Below are 24,907 nucleotides of genomic sequence, written 5' to 3'. Positions count from 1 at the left end.
AAGACACTCTGTAGAATCTATACCAAGGAGCATTGAAGTGGTGCACCCTGGGAAGACACTGTAGAATCTATACCAAGGAGCATTGAAGTGGTGCACCCTGGGAAGACTGTGTGTTTATGTTGGTCGTTAGCTGGACATGGGTACACGAGGGTGTGTCTCCTTCTCACATGACGACTAAAGAGGAAGAGAGACCACACTATAAAATATATTCAGCTGTCCTTACCCAGAAAGCCTCAGTTATCAGCGTATGACCACAGTGTGAGACGACAGACTGAGCCACTCAACCCAGGGATGGATTCATTAAAACTGGAGCAAAACGTTTCACAACCCAAAACATGTTTCTACAGGGACTAATTCACTTAGGTCCCTCCCCGTTTGGAGATGAACACAGCCCAGGTAACCTTGGAGATATTACGTGATGGGGGGAGGGGTTGGTTACCTTGGAAACACGCGATGGGAGGGGAGGGGTTGTTACCTTGGAGACACGTGATGGGGGAGGGGTTGTTACCTTGGAGACACGTGATGGGGAGGGGTTGTTACCTTGAAGACACATGATGGGGAGGGGTTGTTACCTTGGAGACACGTGATGGGGGAGGGGTTGTTACCTTGGAGACACGTGATGGGGAAGGGTTGTTACCTTGGAGACACGTGATGGGGAGGGGTTGTTACCTTGAAGACACGTGATGGGGAGGGGTTGGTTACCTTGGAGACACGTGATGGGGAGGGGTTGTTACCTTGGAGACACGTGATGGGGAGGGGTTGTTACCTTGGAGACACGTGATGGGGAGGGGTTGGTTACCTTGGAGACACGTGATGGGAGAGGGGTTGGTTACCTTGGAGACACGCGATGGGAGGGGGAGGGGTTGTTACCTTGGAGACACGTGATGGGGAGGGGTTGTTACCTTGGAGACACGTGATGGGGAGGGGTTGTTACCTTGGAGACACGTGATGGGGAGGGGTTGGTTACCTTGAAGACACGCGATGGGGGAGGGGTTGGTTACCTTGGAGACACGCGATGGGGGAGGGGTTGGTTACCTTGGAGACACGTGATGGGGAGGGGTTGTTAACCTTGGAGACACGTGATGGGGAGGGGTTGGTTACCTTGGAGACACGTGATGGGGAGGGGTTGGTTACCTTGGAGACACGTGATGGGGAGGGGTTGTTACCTTGGAGACACGTGATGGGGAGGGGTTGGTTACCTTGGAGACATGTGATGGGGGAGGGGTTGGTTACCTTGGAGACACGTGATGGGGAGGGGTTGGTTACCTTGGAGACACGTGATGGGGGGTGGTTACCTTGGAGACACGTGATGGGGAGGGGTTGTTACCTTGGAGACACGTGATGGGGGAGGGGTTGGTTACCTTGGAGACACGTGATGGGGGTGGTTACCTTGGAGACACGTGATGTGGGGGGAGGAGTTGGTTACCTTGGAGATGAAGATGGTGTTGATCTTGGGGTTGTGTTTAAAGTTCTGCAGGATCTGCATCCTCTCTCCCTGAGAGGCGAGACAGGTTAGATATGGGGCCTGAGAGGAGAGACAGGTTAGATATGGGGTCTGAGAGGAGAGACAGGTTAGATATGGGGCCTGAGAGGAGAGACAGACGTTAGATATGGGGCCTGAGAGGAGAGACAGGTTAGATATGGGGCCTGAGAGGGGAGACAGGTTAGATATGGGGCCTGAGAGGAGAGACAGGTTAGATATGGGGCCTGAGAGGAGAGACAGGTTAGATATGGGGCCTGAGAGGAGAGACAGGTTAGATATGGGGCCTGAGAGGGGAGACAGGTTAGATATGGGGCCTGAGAGGAGAGACAGGTTAGATATGGGGCCTGAGAGGAGAGACAGGTTAGATATGGGGCCTGAGAGGAGAGACAGGTTAGATATGGGGCCTGAGAGGAGAGACAGGTTAGATATGGGGCCTGAGAGGAGAGACAGGTTAGATATGGGGCCTGAGAGGAGAGACAGGTTAGATATGGGGCCTGAGAGGAGAGACAGGTTAGATATGGGGTCTGAGAGGAGAGACAGGTTAGATATGGGGCCTGAGAGGAGACAGGTTAGAAATGGGGCCTGAGAGGAGAGACAGGTTAGATATGGGGCCTGAGAGGAGAGACAGGTTAGATATGGGGCCTGAGAGGAGAGACAGGTTAGATATGGGGCCTGAGCGGAGAGACAGGTTAGATATGGGGCCTGAGAGGAGAGACAGGTTAGATATGGGGCCTGAGAGGAGAGACAGGTTAGATATGGGGCCTGAGAGGAGAGACAGGTTAGATATGGGGCCTGAGAGGAGAGAGAGACGTTAGATATGGGGCCTGAGAGGAGAGACAGGTTAGATATGGGGTCTGAGAGGAGAGACAGGTTAGATATGGGGCCTGAGAGGAGAGAGAGACGTTAGATATGGGGCCTGAGAGGAGAGACAGGTTAGATATGGGGCCTGAGAGGAGAGACAGGTTAGATATGGGGCCTGAGAGGAGAGACAGGTTAGATATGGGGCCTGAGAGGAGAGACAGGTTAGATATGGGGCCTGAGAGGAGAGAGAGGTTAGATATGGGGCCTGAGAGGAGACAGGTTAGATATGGGGCCTGAGAGGAGAGAGAGGTTAGATATGGGGTCTGAGAGGAGAGACAGGTTAGATATGGGGCCTGAGAGGAGAGAGAGGTTAGATATGGGGCCTGAGAGGAGAGAGAGGTTAGATATGGGGCCTGAGAGGAGAGACAGGTTAGATATGGGGCCTGAGAGGAGAGACAGGTTAGATATGGGGCCTGAGAGGAGAGACAGGTTAGATATGGGGCCTGAGAGGAGAGACAGGTTAGATATGGGGCCTGAGAGGAGAGACAGGTTAGATATGGGGCCTGAGAGGAGAGACAGGTTAGATATGGGGCCTGAGCGGAGAGACAGGTTAGATATGGGGCCTGAGAGGAGAGAGACGTTAGATATGGGGCCTGAGAGGAGAGACAGGTTAGATATGGGGCCTGAGGTACGAGGTAATAACATGGATATATACACATGGTACCAGTACTGAGTCAATGTGCTGAGGTATGAGGTAATAACATGGATATATACACATGGTACCAGTACTGAGTCAATGTGCTGAGGTATGAGGTAATAACATGGCTATATACACATGGTACCAGTACTGAGTCAATGTGCTGAGGTATGAGGTAATAACATGGATATATACACATGGTACCAGTACTGAGGTACGAGGTAACAACATAGCTATATACACATGGTACCAGTACTGAGGTATGAGGTAATAACATGGCTATATACACATGGTACCAGTACTGAGTCAATGTGCTGAGGTATGAGGTAATAACATGGCTATAAACACATGGTACCAGTACTGAGTCAATGTGCTGAGGTATGAGGTAATAACATGGATATATACACATGGTACCAGTACTGAGCGTACGAGGTAATAACATGGATATATACACATGGTACCAGTACTGAGGTACGAGGTAATAACATGGCTATATACACATGGTACCAGTACTGAGGTATGAGGTAATAACATGGCTATATACACATGGTACCCGTACTGAGTCAATGTGCTGAGGTATGAGGTAATAACATGGATATATACACATGGTACCAGTACTGAGGTACGAGGTAATAACATGGCTATATACACATGGTACCAGTACTGAGGTATGAGGTAATAACATGGCTATATACACATGGTACCAGTACTGAGGTACGAGGTAATAACATGGCTATATACACATGGTACCAGTACTGAGTCAATGTGCTGAGGTATGAGGTAATAACATGGCTATATACACATGGTACCAGTACTGAGGTACGAGGTAATAACATGGCTATATACACATGGTACCAGTACTGAGGTACGAGGTAATAACATGGCTATATACACATGGTACCAGTACTGAGGTACGAGGTAATAACATGGCTATATACACATGGTACCAGTACTGAGGTATGAGGTAATAACATGGCTATATACACATGGTACCAGTACTGAGTCAATGTGCTGAGGTATGAGGTAATAACATGGCTATATACACATGGTACCAGTACTGAGTCAATGTGCTGAGGTATGAGGTAATAACATGGATATATACACATGGTACCAGTACTGAGGTACGAGGTAATAACATGGCTATATACACATGGTACCAGTACTGAGGTATGAGGTAATAACATGGCTATATACACATGGTACCAGTACTGAGTCAATGTGCTGAGGTACGAGGTAATAACATGGCTATATACACATGGTACCAGTACTGAGGTACGAGGTAATAACATGGCTATATACACATGGTACCAGTACTGAGTCAATGTGCTGAGGTATGAGGTAATAACATGGCTATATACACATGGTACCAGTACTGAGTCAATGTGCTGAGGTATGAGGTAATAACATGGATATATACACATGGTACCAGTACTGAGGTACGAGGTAATAACATGGCTATATACACATGGTACCAGTACTGAGGTACGAGGTAATAACATGGCTATATACACATGGTACCAGTACTGAGGTACGAGGTAATAACATGGCTATATACACATGGTACCAGTACTGAGGTACGAGGTAATAACATGGCTATATACACATGGTACCAGTACTGAGGTATGAGGTAATAACATGGCTATATACACATGGTACCAGTACTGAGTCAATGTGCTGAGGTATGAGGTAATAACATGGATATATACACATGGTACCAGTACTGAGGTACGAGGTAATAACATGGCTATATACACATGGTACCAGTACTGAGGTACGAGGTAATAACATGGCTATATACACATGGTACCAGTACTGAGTCAATGTGCTGAGGTATGAGGTAATAACATGGCTATAAACACATGGTACCAGTACTGAGTCAATGTGCTGAGGTATGAGGTAATAACATGGATATATACACATGGTACCAGTACTGAGGTACGAGGTAATAACATGGATATATACACATGGTACCAGTACTGAGGTACGAGGTAATAACATGGCTATATACACATGGTACCAGTACTGAGGTATGAGGTAATAACATGGCTATATACACATGGTACCCGTACTGAGTCAATGTGCTGAGGTATGAGGTAATAACATGGATATATACACATGGTACCAGTACTGAGGTACGAGGTAATAACATGGCTATATACACATGGTACCAGTACTGAGGTATGAGGTAATAACATGGCTATATACACATGGTACCAGTACTGAGGTACGAGGTAATAACATGGCTATATACACATGGTACCAGTACTGAGTCAATGTGCTGAGGTATGAGGTAATAACATGGCTATATACACATGGTACCAGTACTGAGGTACGAGGTAATAACATGGCTATATACACATGGTACCAGTACTGAGGTACGAGGTAATAACATGGCTATATACACATGGTACCAGTACTGAGGTACGAGGTAATAACATGGCTATATACACATGGTACCAGTACTGAGGTATGAGGTAATAACATGGCTATATACACATGGTACCAGTACTGAGTCAATGTGCTGAGGTATGAGGTAATAACATGGCTATATACACATGGTACCAGTACTGAGTCAATGTGCTGAGGTATGAGGTAATAACATGGATATATACACATGGTACCAGTACTGAGGTACGAGGTAATAACATGGCTATATACACATGGTACCAGTACTGAGGTATGAGGTAATAACATGGCTATATACACATGGTACCAGTACTGAGTCAATGTGCTGAGGTACGAGGTAATAACATGGCTATATACACATGGTACCAGTACTGAGGTACGAGGTAATAACATGGCTATATACCCATGGTACCAGTACTGAGTCAATGTGCTGAGGTATGAGGTAATAACATGGCTATATACACATGGTACCAGTACTGAGTCAATGTGCTGAGGTATGAGGTAATAACATGGATATATACACATGGTACCAGTACTGAGGTACGAGGTAATAACATGGCTATATACACATGGTACCAGTACTGAGGTGCGAGGTAATAACATGGCTATATACACATGGTACCAGTACTGAGGTACGAGGTAATAACATGGCTATATACACATGGTACCAGTACTGAGGTACGAGGTAATAACATGGCTATATACACATGGTACCAGTACTGAGGTATGAGGTAATAACATGGCTATATACACATGGTACCAGTACTGAGTCAATGTGCTGAGGTATGAGGTAATAACATGGATATATACACATGGTACCAGTACTGAGGTACGAGGTAATAACATGGCTATATACACATGGTACCAGTACTGAGGTACGAGGTAATAACATGGCTATATACACATGGTACCAGTACTGAGTCAATGTGCTGAGGTATGAGGTAATAACATGGCTATATACACATGGTACCAGTACTGAGTCAATGTGCTGAGGTATGAGGTAATAACATGGATATATACACATGGTACCAGTACTGAGGTACGAGGAAATAACATGGATATATATACATGGTACCAGTACTGAGGTATGAGGTAATAACATGGCTATATACACATGGTACCAGTACTGAGGTATGAGGAAATAACATGGCTATATACACATGGTACCAGTACTGAGTCAATGTGCTGAGGTATGAGGTAATAACATGGCTATATACACATGGTACCAGTACTGAGGTACGAGGTAATAACATGGCTATATACACATGGTACCAGTACTGAGGTATGAGGTAATAACATGGCTATATACACATGGTACCAGTACTGAGGTACGAGGTAATAACATGGCTATATACACATGGTACCAGTACTGAGGTACGAGGTAATAACATGGCTATATACACATGGTACCAGTACTGAGGTACGAGGTAATAACATGGCTATATACACATGGTACCAGTACTGAGGTACGAGGTAATAACATGGATATATACACATGGTACCAGTACTGAGGTACGAGGTAATAACATGGCTATATACACATGGTACCAGTACTGAGGTACGAGGTAATAACAGAGCATTCAGAAAGTATTCAGACCTCTTGACTTTCTCCGTATTTTGCTACTGTTTTTCCTTAAATGAGGAAATTGTGATGTCAGTATGGGGTATTGTGATGTCATTATGGGGTATTGTGATGTCATTATGGGGTATTGTGATGTCATTATGGAGAATTGTGATGCCATTATGGGGTATTGTGATGTCATTATGGAGTATTGTGATGCCATTATGGGGTATTGTGATGCCATTATGGGGTATTGTGATGTCATTATGGGGTATTGTGATGTCATTATGGGGTATTGTGATGTCATTATGAAGTATTGTGATGTCATTAAGGAGTATTGTGTTTAGATTGATGAGAATTTTTAAACGGAACAAAATGTGGAAAAAGGGAAGGGGTCTGAATACGTCCAGAATGCACTGCAGGTACGGTCACTGTGGGGATGACGTCGTTGATCCACTTGTGTGTGTCTCTTTCCACCTACCTGTTGAGGCAGATGGCTGTGTGTGTGTGTGTGTGTGTGTGTGTGTGTGTGTGTGTGTGTGTGTGTGTGTACCTACTTGTTGAGGCGGATAGCTGTGTGTGTGTGTGTGTGTGTGTGTGTGTGTGTGTGTTGAGGCGGATAGCGTACTCCTTCAGAGCGAACACCATGATGTTGTCGTTGCGTCTCTCGTGGAACTTGATGAGGAACTGACAGGATCTGAACTTGTTGGGGTTCGTGGTGTGGAGGAGGATCCGTCTCTTCGTCTTGATGGCCACGTATTCCCGGTAGAACTCTGGAGACGTCGGACACCACACCTAGAAGAAGGACCAACACATTTCCGTGGAAGTATGGAAGTAGTACGTGTTTTATTTTTCCTGAGGTCTTGGCTGATTTCTTTAGATTTTTCCCATGTCGTCAAACAAAGAAGACACTGAGTTTGAAGACAGGCCTTGAAATACATCCACAGGTACACCTCCAAATTGACTCAAATGATGTCAATTAGCCTATCAGAAGCTTCTAAAGCCATGACAGTTTCTGGAATTTTCCAAGCTGTTTAAAGGCACAGTCAACTTAGTGTAGGTAAACTTCTGACCCACTGGAATTGTGATACAGTGAGTTATAAGTCTGTAAACAATTGTTGGATAAATGACTTGTGTGATGCACGAAGTAGATGTCCTAACCGACTTGGCAAAACTGTAGTTTGTAACAAGAAATTTGTAGAGTGGTTGAAAAACGAGGTACGGTTTCTTCATTTCTGACGCAGATCGCGCCGCAAGTCCTGCCTCTCCCATCTCCTCATTGGTTAATAGAAGCAGAAGCATTACAACCTGGCCCTCATACCATCATGACTACCTAACCACCACCAGCTTCCTATTGGCTTAAACCCTACTGGGAGGGGACTAGTGTCACTATGGAAACCTTGGTGATGTCATTATTACGTCCAGCGTGTTGGTTTTTCTAGACGACTGTATAGTTTTACCGGATGTTGTTATAACGTGACGGTTATTAGGGAAGCCTTATGCTCCAGCAGACAGTCTACACATAAAGCGTCATGTTACTGAAGGCAGGGCTGTAGTACAGGGGGGGGGGTTGGGCAACAAGGGCCAGGTTGGGAATGGGACCAGGACACCAGGGTTAAACACCTCTAGTCTTTACCTGTTGCTCCAGCAGACAGTCTACACATAAAGCTTCATGTTACTGACGTGTTGTTGAAGTCTACTTCCCTCCTAATTGATCAAATGTTGAATTGGAAACGGATGCTTGAAAACGGATTTAAAAAAGAGGGAAGTAAGATCAGGTGAAAGCAGGGCTGGATAGGATGACGTAAGGTTTTGGATCAAGCCAGATCAGGTGTAGTTCAGTTAATTACTTCATTAGGATTCCCATTATCTACTGCACATGCTGCAGCTACTCTTCCTGGGGTCAAGGTTCCATTCTGGGCATCAATGACTTGAAAACAGACGGTTCCTGTTTTTCTCTCAGCCAATGAACATACGGCAGTGGACTTCTTTGTGTCAGTTAAACCCCTGAGTTCAGAGCCTCTTCATGACAGTTAAACCCCTGAGTTCAGAGCCTCTTCATGACAGTTAAACCCCTGAGTTCAGAGCCTCTTCATGACAGTTAAACCCCTGAGTTCAGAGCCTCTTCATGACAGTTAAACCCCTGAGTTCAGAGCCTCTTCATGACAGTTAAACCCCTGAGTTCAGAGCCTCTTCATGACAGTTAAACCCCTGAGTTCAGAGCCTCTTCATGACAGTTAAACCCCTGAGTTCAGAGCCTCTTCATGACAGTTAAACCCCTGAGTTCAGAGCCTCTTCATGACAGTTAAACCCCTGAGTTCAGAGCCTCTTCATGACAGTTAAACCCCTGAGTTCAGAGCCTCTTCATGACAGTTAAACCCCTGAGTTCAGAGCCTCTTCATGACAGTTAAACCCCTGAGTTCAGAGCCTCTTCATGACAGTTAAACCCCTGAGTTCAGAGCCTCTTCATGACAGTTAAACCCCTGAGTTCAGAGCCTCTTCATGACAGTTAAACCCCTGAGTTCAGAGCCTCTTCATGTCAGTTAAACCCCTGAGTTCAGAGCCTCTTCATGACAGTTAAACCCCCTGAGTTCAGAGCCTCTTCATGACAGTTAAACCCCTGAGTTCAGAGCCTCTTCATGACAGTTAAACCCCTGAGTTCAGAGCCTCTTCATGACAGTTAAACCCCTGAGTTCAGAGCCTCTTCATGACAGTTAAACCCCTGAGTTCAGAGCCTCTTCATGTCAGTTAAACCCCTGAGTTCAGAGCCTCTTCATGACAGTTAAACCCCTGAGTTCAGAGCCTCTTCATGACAGTTAAACCCCTGAGTTCAGAGCCTCTTCATGACAGTTAAACCCCTGAGTTCAGAGCCTCTTCATGACAGTTAAACCCCTGAGTTCAAAGCCTCTTCATGACAGTTAAACCCCTGAGTTCAGAGCCTCTTCATGACAGTTAAACCCCTGAGTTCAGAGCCTCTTCATGACAGTTAAACCCCTGAGTTCAGAGCCTCTTCATGACAGTTAAACCCCTGAGTTCAGAGCCTCTTCATGACAGTTAAACCCCTGAGTTCAGAGCCTCTTCATGACAGTTAAACCCCTGAGTTCAGAGCCTCTTCATGACAGTTAAACCCCTGAGTTCAGAGCCTCTTCATGACAGTTAAACCCCTGAGTTCAGAGCCTCTTCATGACAGTTAAACCCCTGAGTTCAGAGCCTCTTCATGACAGTTAAACCCCTGAGTTCAGAGCCTCTTCATGACAGTTAAACCCCTGAGTTCAGAGCCTCTTCATGACAGTTAAACCCCTGAGTTCAGAGCCTCTTCATGACAGTTAAACCCCTGAGTTCAGAGCCTCTTCATGACAGTTAAACCCCTGAGTTCAGAGCCTCTTCATGTCAGTTAAACCCCTGAGTTCAGAGCCTCTTCATGACAGTTAAACCCCTGAGTTCAGAGCCTCTTCATGACAGTTAAACCCCTGAGTTCAGAGCCTCTTCATGACAGTTAAACCCCTGAGTTCAGAGCCTCTTCATGACAGTTAAACCCCTGAGTTCAGAGCCTCTTCATGACAGTTAAACCCCTGAGTTCAGAGCCTCTTCATGACAGTTAAACCCCTGAGTTCAGAGCCTCTTCATGACAGTTAAACCCCTGAGTTCAGAGCCTCTTCATGACAGTTAAACCCCTGAGTTCAGAGCCTCTTCATGACAGTTAAACCCCTGAGTTCAGAGCCTCTTCATGACAGTTAAACCCCTGAGTTCAGAGCCTCTTCATGACAGTTAAACCCCTGAGTTCAGAGCCTCTTCATGACAGTTAAACCCCTGAGTTCAGAGCCTCTTCATGACAGTTAAACCCCTGAGTTCAGAGCCTCTTCATGACAGTTAAACCCCTGAGTTCAGAGCCTCTTCATGACAGTTAAACCCCTGAGTTCAGAGCCTCTTCATGACAGTTAAACCCCTGAGTTCAGAGCTTCTTCATCTCAGTAAATGGTTATCTGACAATAAGCTGTCACTCCACCTGGGTGAAACGGAATCAATCCTGATTGGATCCCAGATTAAACTGGGAGGATCCCCTGGATTTAATGTCACAGAGCAACAGCATATTTACACTAGAGCATATTGGCCAGAGACCGACTCGACCTATGTCACAACTCTCCTTCCCTGGCAGTAGATACCAGTAAAACTCCTTCCCTGGCAGTAGATACCAGTAAAACTCCTTCCCTGGCAGTAGATACCAGTAAAACTCCTTCCCTGGCAGTAGATGCCAGTAAAACTCCTTCCCTGGCAGTAGATGCCAGTAAAACTCCTTCCCTGGCAGTAGATACCAGTAAAACTCCTTCCCTGGCAGTAGATGCCAGTAAAACTCCTTCCCTGGCAGTAGATACCAGTAAAACTCCTTCCCTGGCAGTAGATACCAGTAAAACTCCTTCCCTGGCAGTAGATACCAGTAAAACTCCTTCCCTGGCAGTAGATACCAGTAAAACTCCTTCCCTGGCAGTAGATACCAGTAAAACTCCTTCCCTGGCAGTAGAGACCAGTAAAACTCCTTCCCTGGCAGTAGATACCAGTAAAACTCCTTCCCTGGCAGTAGATACCAGTAAAACTCCTTCCCTGGCAGTAGATGCCAGTAAAACTCCTTCCCTGGCAGTAGATACCAGTAAAACTCCTTCCCTGGCAGTAGATACCAGTAAAACTCCTTCCCTGGCAGTAGATGCCAGTAAAACTCCTTCCCTGGCAGTAGATGCCAGTAAAACTCCTTCCCTGGCAGTAGATGCCAGTAAAACTCCTTCCCTGGCAGTAGATACCAGTAAAACTCCTTCCCTGGCAGTAGATACCAGTAAAACTCCTTCCCTGGCAGTAGATACCAGTAAAACTCCTTCCCTGGCAGTAGATGCCAGTAAAACTCCTTCCCTGGCAGTAGATACCAGTAAAACTCCTTCCCTGGCAGTAGATACCAGTAAAACTCCTTCCCTGGCAGTAGATGCCAGTAAAACTCCTTCCCTGGCAGTAGATGCCAGTAAAACTCCTTCCCTGGCAGTAGATGCCAGTAAAACTCCAGCCAACACAGTGGTTAGCACCAGGACACTGTGAGCTACCTTGGATGTCAGTTAGATAGTCACCTATCAGGTGAGAGAGTACAACCTTAATAACTTCTTATGGATAGGGGGCACTATTTTCACATCTGGATGAAAAGCGTGCCCAAAGTAAACTGCCTGCTACTCATTTGGATAGAAAACACTCTAAAATGTCTAAAACTTTTTGAAAAATGTCTGTGAGTATAACAGAACTGATTTGGCAGGTGAAACCCTGAGCACAATCCATCCAGGAAGTGCCATTATTTTGAAATGGCTGTTTTTCCAATAAAAGCCTATCCACCATTTAAAGGGATAGGACCCAGATTCCGTTCCCTATGGCTTCCACTAGTTGTGAACAGTCTTTAGACATTGTTTCAGGCTTTTATTCTGAAAAATGAGGGAGAATGACCACCGAGTGAGAGGACGCCGGTTAGTCCCCAGAGCTGTTTCCTGCGCACGACCGAGAGCGCGCCTTTCTTGTTTTTCTTTTATATTGACGACGCTATTGTCCGGTTGAAATATTATCGATTATTTAGGCTAAAAACAACCTGAGGATTGATTATAAACATCGTTTGACATGTTTCTACCAACTTTAATGGTACAATTTGGATTTTTCGTCTGACTGTTGTGACCGCATTTGAGCCAATGGATTACTGAACAAAACACGCCAACAAAACTGAGGTTTTTGGATATAAAGAGGGACTTCATCGAACAAATCAAACATTTATTGTGTAACAGGGAGTCTTGTGAGTGCAACCATATGAAGATCATCAAAGGTAAGTGATTAATTTTATTGCTATTTCTGACTTTCGTGACTAATCTACTTAGCTGGTAACTTGTAATGTTTAGTGTGCTGAGCGATGTCCTCAGATAATCACATGGTTTGCTTTCGCCGTAAAGCCTTTTTGAAATCTGACACGGCGGCTGGATTAACAACAAGTTAAGCTTTATTTTGATGCATTACACTTGTGATTTCATGAAAGTTTAAATATTTATAGTAATTTAATTTGAATTTGGCGCTCTGCAATTTCACCGGATGTTGGCCAGCTGGGACGCTACCGTCCCATGTAACCTAGAGAGGTTTTAAAGATGCACTCCAACTATTTTGAACGTTTCCTGTTGAAAAACAATATCCCAGTATGAATACAGTAATAAGGGTAAACAAACTCAGCAAAAAAAGTCCCTTTTTCAGGACCCTGTATTTCAAAGATAATTCGTAAAAATCTAAATAACTTCACAGATCTTCATTGTAAAGGGTTTAAACACTGTTTCCCCACGCTTGTTCAATGAACCATAAACAATTAATGAACATGCACCTGTGGAACGGTCGTGAAGACACTAACGGCTTACAAACGGCAGGCAATTAAGGCCAGTTATGAAAACTTAGGACACTAAAGAGGCCTTTCTACTGACTCTGAAAAACACCAAAAGAAAAGTGCCCAGGGTCCCTGCTCATCTGCGTGAACATGCCTTAGGGACATGAGGACTGCAGATGTGGCCAGGGCAATAAATTGCAATGTCCGTACTGTGAGACGCCTAAGACAGCGCTACATGGAGACAGGACGGACAGCTGATTGTCCTCGCAGTGGCAGACCACCTGTATCACCTGCACTGGATCGGTACATCCGAACATCACACCTGCGGGACAGGTACAGGATGGCAACAACAACTGCCTGAGTTACACCAGGAACGCATAATCCCTCCATCAGTGCTCAGCCTGTCAGCAATAGGCTTAGAGAGGCTGGACTGAGGGCTTGTAGGCCTGTTGTAAGGCAGGTCCTCACCAGACATCACCTGCAGCAACGTCGCCTATGGGCACAAACCCACCGTCACTGGACCAGACAGGACTGGCAAAAAGTGCTCTTCACTGATGAGTCGCGGTTTTGTCTCACCAGGGGTGATGGTCGGATTCGCGTTTATCGTTGAAGGAATGAGCGTTACACCGAGGCCTGTACTCTGGAGCGGGATCGATTTGGAGGTGGAGGGTCCGTCATGGTCTGGGGCGGTGTGTCACAGCATCATCGGACTGAGCTTGTTGTCATTGCAGGCAATCTCAACGCTGTGCGTTACAGGGAAGACATCCTCCTCCCTCATGTGGTACCCTTCCTGCAGGCTCATCCTGACATGACCCTCCAGCATGACAATGCCACCAGCCATACTACTCGTTCTGTGCGTGATTTCCTGCAAGACAGGAATGTCAGTATTCTGCCATGGCCAGCGAAGAGCCCGGATCTCAATCCCATTGAGCACGACTGGGATTTGTTGGATCGGAGGGTGAGGGCAAGGGCCAGAAATGTCCGGGAACTTTCAGGTGCCTTGGTGGAAGAGTGGGGTAACATCTCACAGCATGAACTGGCAAATCTGGTGCAGTCCATGAGGAGGAGATGCACTGCAGTACTTAATGCAGCTGGTGGCCACACCAGATACTGACTGTTACTTTTGATTTTGACCCCCCCCCCTTTGTTCAGGGACACATTATTCCATTTCTGTTAGTCACATGTCTGTGGAACTTGTTCAGTTTATGTCTCAGTTGTTGAATCTTGTTACGTTCATACAAAATATTTACACACGTTAAGTTTGCTGAAAATAAACGCAGTTGACAGTGAGAGGACGTTTCTTTTTTTTGCTGAGTTTATGTTAAGAGCAAAATAATGTTCTGTTTTTGTCGACAAGTGAAAACTCCATGGAGTAGGTCTGACGGTGCCCTGTGATGTCATCACCCCCCCCCCCTTGAGGACCAATAGAGGTGAAAAGAGGACAGCCCCCCTCCCAACTTGTTCCATGTCATGTCATACCAAAACCACCTATTGAGACGTGCCTTTTGTTTCAGTAAAAATCAGGAGATACATGAGGGGACAAGGAGACTGGAGTGTGTCTCAAAGTGAACCAAAAGGTCAAGTTTCTGTCTAGGAAAGCTGGATGTCTGGAAACACACTGAAGCAGAGGTGGGAAACTCCAGTCCTCGAGTTTGTCCTCAGGTCCCCCAGCTAACACACCTGACTCCAATAATCCCATAATCCCGATCTTCAGTTTAGAATGGAATGTAATTAATCAGCTGTGTTTCCTAACGATGTAGAACAAGTGTTGACATCAATCAGGACCTTGAGGACTGGAGTTTCCCACCCCTGAACTACAGCCACTGGCAGGCAGGTGATTACCACTTAGCAGTTCACAACAGTTCACAAAAGAATAAGCTTAAGACTTCTCCGAAAAAATCAAGTCGGGATTATTCTCAAGATCAAGTACAGTAATCCTGATTACTTCAGCACTCTCTCTCTCATTTTGATGAACTAACAAGGTTTAAGGTAGAAACACAGAACACTTCCTAGATCACGTTGGGGCTGACCCAAAACGTGGTCAACAGCTCTGTCCCCATCTACCCTTCTAATGTGGTCTGTAGCTCTGTCCCCATATACCCTTCTAATGTGGTCTATAGCTCTGTCCTCATATACCCTTCTAATGTGGTCTATGGGTCTGTCCCCATATACCCTTCTAATGTGGTCTATAGCTCTGTCCCCATCTACCCTTCTAATATACTATATAGCTCTGTCCCCATATACCCTTCTAATGTAGTATATAGCTCTGTCCCCATCTACCCTTCTAATGTGGTCTATAGCTCTGTCCCCATCTACCCTTCTAATATACTATATAGCTCTGTCTCCATCTACCCTTCTAATGTGGTCTATAGCTCTGTCCCCATCTACCCTTCTAATATACTATATAGCTCTGTCCCCATATACCCTTCTAATATACTATATAGCTCTGTCCCCATATACCCTTCTAATGTAGTATATAGCTCTGTCCCCATCTACCCTTCTAATATACTACATAGCTCTGTCCCCATATACCCTTCTAATGTAGTATATAGCTCTGTCCCCATATACCCTTCTAATATACTATATAGCTCTGTCCCCATATACCCTTCTAATGTGGTCTATAGCTCTGTCCCCATATACCCTTCTAATATACTATATAGCTCTGTCTCCCATATACCCTTCTAATGTAGTATATAGCTCTGTCCCCATATACCCTTCTAATGTGGTCTATAGCTCTGTCCCCATATACCCTTCTAATATACTATATAGCTCTGTCCCCATATACCCTTCTATGTAGTATATAGCTCTGTCCCCATATACCCTTCTAATATACTATATAGCTCTGTCCCCATATACCCTTCTAATATACTATATAGCTCTGTTCCCATATACCCTTCTAATATACTATATAGCTCTGTCCCCATATACCCTTCTAATGTGGTCTATAGCTCTGTCCCCATATACCCTTCTAATGTGGTCTATAGCTCTGTCCCCATATACCCTTCAAATATACTATATAGCTCTGTCCCCATATACCCTTCTAATGTACTATATAGCTCTGTCCCCATCTACCCTTCTAATGTAGTATATAGCTCTGTCCCCATATACCCTTCTAATATACTATATAGCTCTGTCCCCATATACCCTTCTAATGTACTATATAGCTCTGTCCCCATATACCCTTCTAATGTGGTCTATAGCTCTGTCTCCATCTACCCTTCTAATGTGGTCTATAGCTCTGTCCCCATATACCCTTCTAATATACTATATAGCTCTGTCCCCATATACCCTTCTAATATACTATATAGCTCTGTCCCCATATACCCTTCTAATATACTATATAGCTCTGTCCCCATCTACCCTTCTAATGTACTATATAGCTCTGTCCCTATCTACCCTTCTAATATACTATATAGCTCTGTCCCCATCTACCCTTCTAATATACTATATAGCTCTGTCCCCATATACCCTTCTAATATACTATATAGCTCTGTCCCCATATACCCTTCTAATATACTATATAGCTCTGTCCCCATCTACCCTTCTAATATACTATATAGCTCTGTCCCCATCTACCCTTCTAATATACTATATAGCTCTGTCCCCATCTACCCTTCTAATATACTATATAGCTCTGTCCCCATCTACCCTTCTAATATACTATATAGCTCTGTCCCCATATACCCTTCTAATATACTATATAGCTCTGTCCCCATATACCCTTCTAATATACTATATAGCTCTGTCCCCATATACCCTTCTAATGTGGTCAATAGCTCTGTCCCCATATACCCTTCTAATATACTATATAGCTCTGTCCCCATATACCCTTCTAATATACTACATAGCTCTGTCCCCATATACCCTTCTAATATACTATATAGCTCTGTCCCCATATACCCTTCTAATGTGGTCTATAGCTCTGTCCCCATATACCCTTCTAATGTGGTCTATAGCTCTGTCCCCATATACCCTTCTAATATACTATATAGCTCTGTCCCCATATACCCTTCTAATGTAGTATATAGCTCTGTCCCCATATACCCTTCTAATATACTACATAGCTCTGTCCCCATATACCCTTCTAATGTAGTATATAGCTCTGTCCCCATATACCCTTCTAATATACTATATAGCTCTGTCCCCATATACCCTTCTAATATACTATATAGCTCTGTCCCCATATACCCTTCTAATATACTATATAGCTCTGTCCCCATATACCCTTCTAATGTACTATATAGCTCTGTCCCCATATACCCTTCTAATATACTATATAGCTCTGTCCCCATATACCCTTCTAATATACTATATAGCTCTGTCCCCATATACCCTTCTAATGTACTACATAGCTCTGTCCCCATATACCCTTCTAATATACTATATAGCTCTGTCCCCATATACCCTTCTAATGTAGTATATAGCTCTGTCCCCATATACCCTTCTAATGTGGTCTATAGCTCTGTCCCCATATACCATTCTAATGTGGTCTATAGCTCTGTCCCCATATACCCTTCTAATGTGGTCTATAGCTCTGTCCCCATATACCCTTCTAATATACTATATAGCTCTGTCCCCATATACCCTTCTAATGTAGTATATAGCTCTGTCCCCATATACCCTTCTAATATACTACATAGCTCTGTCCCCATCTACCCTTCTAATATACTACATAGCTCTGTCCCCATATACCCTTATAATATACTATATAGCTCTGTCCCCATATACCCTTCTAATATAGTATATAGCTCTGTCCCCATATACCCTTCTAATATACTATATAGCTCTGTCCCCATATACCCTTCTAATATACTATATAGCTCTGTCCCCATATACCCTTCTAATATACTATATAGCTCTGTCCCCATATACCCTTCTAATATACTATATAGCTCTGTCTCCATATACCCTTCTAATGTGGTCTATAGCTCTGTCCCCATATACCCTTCTAATGTGGTCTATAGCTCTGTCCCCATATACCCTTCTAATGTGGTCTGTAGCTCTGTCCCCATATACCCTTCTAATGTGGTCTATAGCTCTGTCCTCATATACCCTTCTAATGTGGTCTATGGGTCTGTCCCCATATACCCTTCTAATGTGGTCTATAGCTCTGTCCCCATCTACCCTTCTAATATACTATATAGCTCTGTCCCCATATACCCTTCTAATGTAGTATATAGCTCTGTCCCCATCTACCCTTCTAATGTGGTCTATAGCTCTGTCCCCATCTACCCTTCTAATATACTATATAGCTCTGTCTCCATCTACCCTTCTAATGTGGTCTATAGCTCTGTCCCCATCTACCCTTCTAATATACTATATAGCTCTGTCCCCATATACCCTTCTAATATACTATATAGCTCTGTCCCCATATACCCTTCTAATGTAGTATATAGCTCTGTCCCCATATACCCTTCTAATGTGGTCTATAGCTCTGTCCCCATATACCCTTCTAATATACTATATAGCTCTGTCCCCATATACCCTTCTAATGTAGTATATAGCTCTGTCCCCATATACCCTTCTAATATACTATATAGCTCTGTCCCCATATACCCTTCTAATATACTATATAGCTCTGTCCCCATCTACCCTTCTAATATACTATATAGCTCTGTCCCCATATACCCTTCTAATGTGGTCTATAGCTCTGTCCCCATATACCCTTCTAATGTGGTCTATAGCTCTGTCCCCATATACCCTTCTAATATACTATATAGCTCTGTCCCCATATACCCTTCTAATGTAGTATATAGCTCTGTCCCCATATACCCTTCTAATATACTATATAGCTCTGTCCCCATATACCCTTCTAATGTACTATATAGCTCTGTCCCCATATACCCTTCTAATGTGGTCTATAGCTCTGTCTCCATCTACCCTTCTAATGTAGTATATAGCTCTGTCACCATATACCCTTCTAATATACTATATAGCTCTGTCCCCATATACCCTTCTAATATACTATATAGCTCTGTCCCTATCTACCCTTCTAATATACTATATAGCTCTGTCCCCATATACCCTTCTAATATACTATATAGCTCTGTCCCCATATACCCTTCTAATATACTATATAGCTCTGTCCCCATCTACCCATCTAATATACTATATAGCTCTGTCCCTATCTACCCTTCTAATATACTATATAGCTCTGTCCCCATCTACCCTTCTAATATACTATATAGCTCTGTCCCCATATACCCTTCTAATATACTATATAGCTCTGTCTCCATATACCCTTCTAATATACTATATAGCTCTGTCCCCATATACCCTTCTAATGTAGTATATAGCTCTGTCCCCATATACCCTTCTAATGTAGTATATAGCTCTGTCCCCATATACCCTTCTAATGTAGTATATAGCTCTGTCCCCATATACCCTTCTAATATACTATATAGCTCTGTCCCCATATACCCTTCTAATATACCATATAGCTCTGTCCCCATATACCCTTCTAATATACTATATAGCTCTGTCCCCATATACCCTTCTAATATACTACATAGCTCTGTCCCCATATACCCTTCTAATATACTATATAGCTCTGTCCCCATATACCCTTCTAATGTAGTATATAGCTCTGTCCCCATATACCCTTCTAATGTGGTCTATAGCTCTGTCCCCATATACCCTTCTAATGTAGTATATAGCTCTGTCCCCATATACCCTTCTAATATACTATATAGCTCTGTCCCCATATACCCTTCTAATATACTATATAGCTCTGTCCCCATATACCCTTCTAATATACTACATAGCTCTGTCCCCATATACCCTTCTAATGTAGTATATAGCTCTGTCCCCATATACCCTTCTAATGTGGTCTATAGCTCTGTCCCCATATACCCTTCTAATGTGGTCAATAGCTCTGTCCCCATATACCATTCTAATGTGGTCTATAGCTCTGTCCCCATATACCCTTCTAATGTGGTCTATAGCTCTGTCCCCATATACCCTTCTAATATACTATATAGCTCTGTCCCCACATACCCTTCTAATGTAGTATATAGCTCTGTCCCCATATACCCTTCTAATGTAGTATATAGCTCTGTCCCCATATACCCTTCTAATGTAGTATATAGCTCTGTCCCCATATACCCTTCTAATATACTATATAGCTCTGTCCCCATATACCCTTCTAATGTGGTCTATAGCTCTGTCCCCATATACCCTTCTAATGTAGTATATAGCTCTGTCCCCATATACCCTTCTAATATACTATATAGCTCTGTCCCCATATACCCTTCTAATATACTATATAGCTCTGTCCCCATATACCCTTCTAATGTAGTATATAGCTCTGTCCCCATATACCCTTCTAATATACTATATAGCTCTGTCCCCATATACCCTTCTAATGTAGTATATAGCTCTGTCCCCATATACCCTTCTAATATACTATATAGCTCTGTCCCCATATACCCTTCTAATATACTATATAGCTCTGTCCCCATATACCCTTCTAATATACTATATAGCTCTGTCCCCATATACCCTTCTAATATACTACATAGCTCTGTCCCCATATACCCTTCTAATGTAGTATATAGCTCTGTCCCCATATACCCTTCTAATGTAGTATATAGCTCTGTCCCCATATACCCTTCTAATGTGGTCTATAGCTCTGTCCCCATATACCCTTCTAATGTAGTATATAGCTCTGTCCCCATATACCCTTCTAATATACTATATAGCTCTGTCCCCATATACCCTTCTAATATACTATATAGCTCTGTCCCCATATACCCTTCTAATGTAGTATATAGCTCTGTCCCCATATACCCTTCTAATATACTATATAGCTCTGTCCCCATATACCCTTCTAATGTAGTATATAGCTCTGTCCCCATATACCCTTCTAATATACTATATAGCTCTGTCCCCATATACCCTTCTAATATACTATATAGCTCTGTCCCCATATACCCTTCTAATATACTACATAGCTCTGTCCCCATATACCCTTCTAATGTAGTATATAGCTCTGTCCCCATATTCCCTTCTAATGTGGTCTATAGCTCTGTCCCCATATACCCTTCTAATGTAGTATATAGCTCTGTCCCCATATACCCTTCTAATATACTATATAGCTCTGTCCCCATACACCCTTCTAATATACTATATAGCTCTGTCCCCATATACCCTTCTAATATACTATATAGCTCTGTCCCCATATACCCTTATAATATACTACATAGCTCTGTCCCCATATACCCTTCTAATATACTATATAGCTCTGTCCCCACATACCCTTCTAATGTAGTATATAGCTCTGTCCCCATATACCCTTCTAATATACTATATAGCTCTGTCCCCACATACCCTTCTAATGTAGTATATAGCTCTGTCCCCATATACCCTTCTAATGTGGTCTATAGCTCTGTCCCCATATACCCTTCTAATGTGGTCTATAGCTCTGTCCCCATATACCCTTCTAATATACTACATAGCTCTGTCCCCATATACCCTTCTAATGTAGTATATAGCTCTGTCCCCATATACCCTTCTAATATACTATATAGCTCTGTCCCCATATACCCTTCTAATGTGGTCTATAGCTCTGTCCCCATATACCCTTCTAATGTAGTATATAGCTCTGTCCCCATATACCCTTCTAATATACTACATAGCTCTGTCCCCATCTACCCTTCTAATACACTACATAGCTCTGTCCCCATCTACCCTTCTAATATACTATATAGCTCTGTCCCCATATACCCTTATAATATACTATATAGCTCTGTCCCCATATACCCTTCTAATATACTATATAGCTCTGTCCCCATATACCCTTCTAATATACTACATAGCACTGTCCCCATATACCCTTCTAATGTAGTATATAGCTCTGTCCCCATATACCCTTATAATAAACTATATAGCTCTGTCCCCATATACCCTTCTAATATACTATATAGCTCTGTCCCCATCTACCCTTCTAATGTAGTATATAGCTCTGTCCCCATATACCCTTCTAATGTAGTATATAGCTCTGTCCCCATATACCCTTCTAATGTAGTATATAGCTCTGTCCCCATATACCCTTCTAATATACTATATAGCTCTGTCCCCATCTACCCTTCTAATGTACTATATAGCTCTGTCCCCATATACCCTTCTAATGTAGTATATAGCTCTGTCCCCATATACCCTTCTAATGTGGTCTATAGCTCTGTCCCCATATACCCTTCTAATATACTATATAGCTCTGTCCCCATATACCCTTCTAATATACTATATAGCTCTGTCCCCATACACCCTTCTAATATACTATATAGCTCTGTCCCCATATACCCTTCTAATGTGGTCAATAGCTCTGTCCCCATATACCCTTCTAATGTGGTCTATAGCTCTGTCCCCATATACCCTTCTAATATACTATATAGCTCTGTCCCCATATACCCTTCTAATATACTATATAGCTCTGTCCCTATCTACCCTTCTAATATACTATATAGCTCTGTCCCCATATACCCTTCTAATATACTATATAGCTCTGTCCCCATATACCCTTCTAATATACTATATAGCTCTGTCCCCATCTACCCATCTAATATACTATATAGCTCTGTCCCTATCTACCCTTCTAATATACTATATAGCTCTGTCCCCATCTACCCTTCTAATATACTATATAGCTCTGTCCCCATATACCCTTCTAATATACTATATAGCTCTGTCCCCATATACCCTTCTAATATACTATATAGCTCTGTCCCCATATACCCTTCTAATGTAGTATATAGCTCTGTCCCCATATACCCTTCTAATGTAGTATATAGCTCTGTCCCCATATACCCTTCTAATGTAGTATATAGCTCTGTCCCCATATACCCTTCTAATATACTATATAGCTCTGTCCCCATATACCCTTCTAATATACTATATAGCTCTGTCCCCATATACCCTTCTAATATACTATATAGCTCTGTCCCCATATACCCTTCTAATATACTACATAGCTCTGTCCCCATATACCCTTCTAATATACTATATAGCTCTGTCCCCATATACCCTTCTAATGTAGTATATAGCTCTGTCCCCATATACCCTTCTAATGTGGTCTATAGCTCTGTCCCCATATACCCTTCTAATGTAGTATATAGCTCTGTCCCCATATACCCTTCTAATATACTATATAGCTCTGTCCCCATATACCCTTCTAATATACTATATAGCTCTGTCCCCATATACCCTTCTAATATACTACATAGCTCTGTCCCCATATACCCTTCTAATGTAGTATATAGCTCTGTCCCCATATACCCTTCTAATGTGGTCTATAGCTCTGTCCCCATATACCCTTCTAATGTGGTCAATAGCTCTGTCCCCATATACCATTCTAATGTGGTCTATAGCTCTGTCCCCATATACCCTTCTAATGTGGTCTATAGCTCTGTCCCCATATACCCTTCTAATATACTATATAGCTCTGTCCCCACATACCCTTCTAATGTAGTATATAGCTCTGTCCCCATATACCCTTCTAATGTAGTATATAGCTCTGTCCCCATATACCCTTCTAATGTAGTATATAGCTCTGTCCCCATATACCCTTCTAATATACTATATAGCTCTGTCCCCATATACCCTTCTAATGTGGTCTATAGCTCTGTCCCCATATACCCTTCTAATGTAGTATATAGCTCTGTCCCCATATACCCTTCTAATATACTATATAGCTCTGTCCCCATATACCCTTCTAATATACTATATAGCTCTGTCCCCATATACCCTTCTAATGTAGTATATAGCTCTGTCCCCATATACCCTTCTAATGTACTATATAGCTCTGTCCCCATATACCCTTCTAATGTAGTATATAGCTCTGTCCCCATATACCCTTCTAATATACTATATAGCTCTGTCCCCATATACCCTTCTAATATACTATATAGCTCTGTCCCCATATACCCTTCTAATATACTATATAGCTCTGTCCCCATATACCCTTCTAATGTAGTATATAGCTCTGTCCCCATATACCCTTCTAATGTAGTATATAGCTCTGTCCCCATATACCCTTCTAATGTAGTATATAGCTCTGTCCCCATATACCCTTCTAATGTGGTCTATAGCTCTGTCCCCATATACCCTTCTAATGTAGTATATAGCTCTGTCCCCATATACCCTTCTAATATACTATATAGCTCTGTCCCCATATACCCTTCTAATATACTATATAGCTCTGTCCCCATATACCCTTCTAATGTAGTATATAGCTCTGTCCCCATATACCCTTCTAATATACTATATAGCTCTGTCCCCATATACCCTTCTAATGTAGTATATAGCTCTGTCCCCATATACCCTTCTAATATACTATATAGCTCTGTCCCCATATACCCTTCTAATATACTATATAGCTCTGTCCCCATATACCCTTCTAATATACTACATAGCTCTGTCCCCATATACCCTTCTAATGTAGTATATAGCTCTGTCCCCATATTCCCTTCTAATGTGGACTATAGCTCTGTCCCCATATACCCTTCTAATATACTATATAGCTCTGTCCCCATATACCCTTCTAATATACTATATAGCTCTGTCCCCATATACCCTTCTAATATA

The 24,907-nt window shown here is 43.1% G+C and overlaps 1 pseudogene; it reads right to left on the bottom strand.

Annotated features, from left to right (window-relative positions):
- LOC123728076 (general transcription and DNA repair factor IIH helicase subunit XPB-like) overlaps positions 1-24,907 on the bottom strand; it is a 72,977-nt pseudogene that overhangs the window by 7,960 nt on the left and 40,110 nt on the right.

The sequence above is a fragment of the Salmo salar genome, chromosome ssa17, assembly GCF_905237065.1.
Source record: "Salmo salar chromosome ssa17, Ssal_v3.1, whole genome shotgun sequence".
NCBI classification, from domain to species: Eukaryota; Metazoa; Chordata; class Actinopteri; order Salmoniformes; family Salmonidae; genus Salmo; species Salmo salar.
Note: the sequence above shows the minus strand (reverse complement) of the source record. Positions and strands in the feature narration are given on the sequence as shown.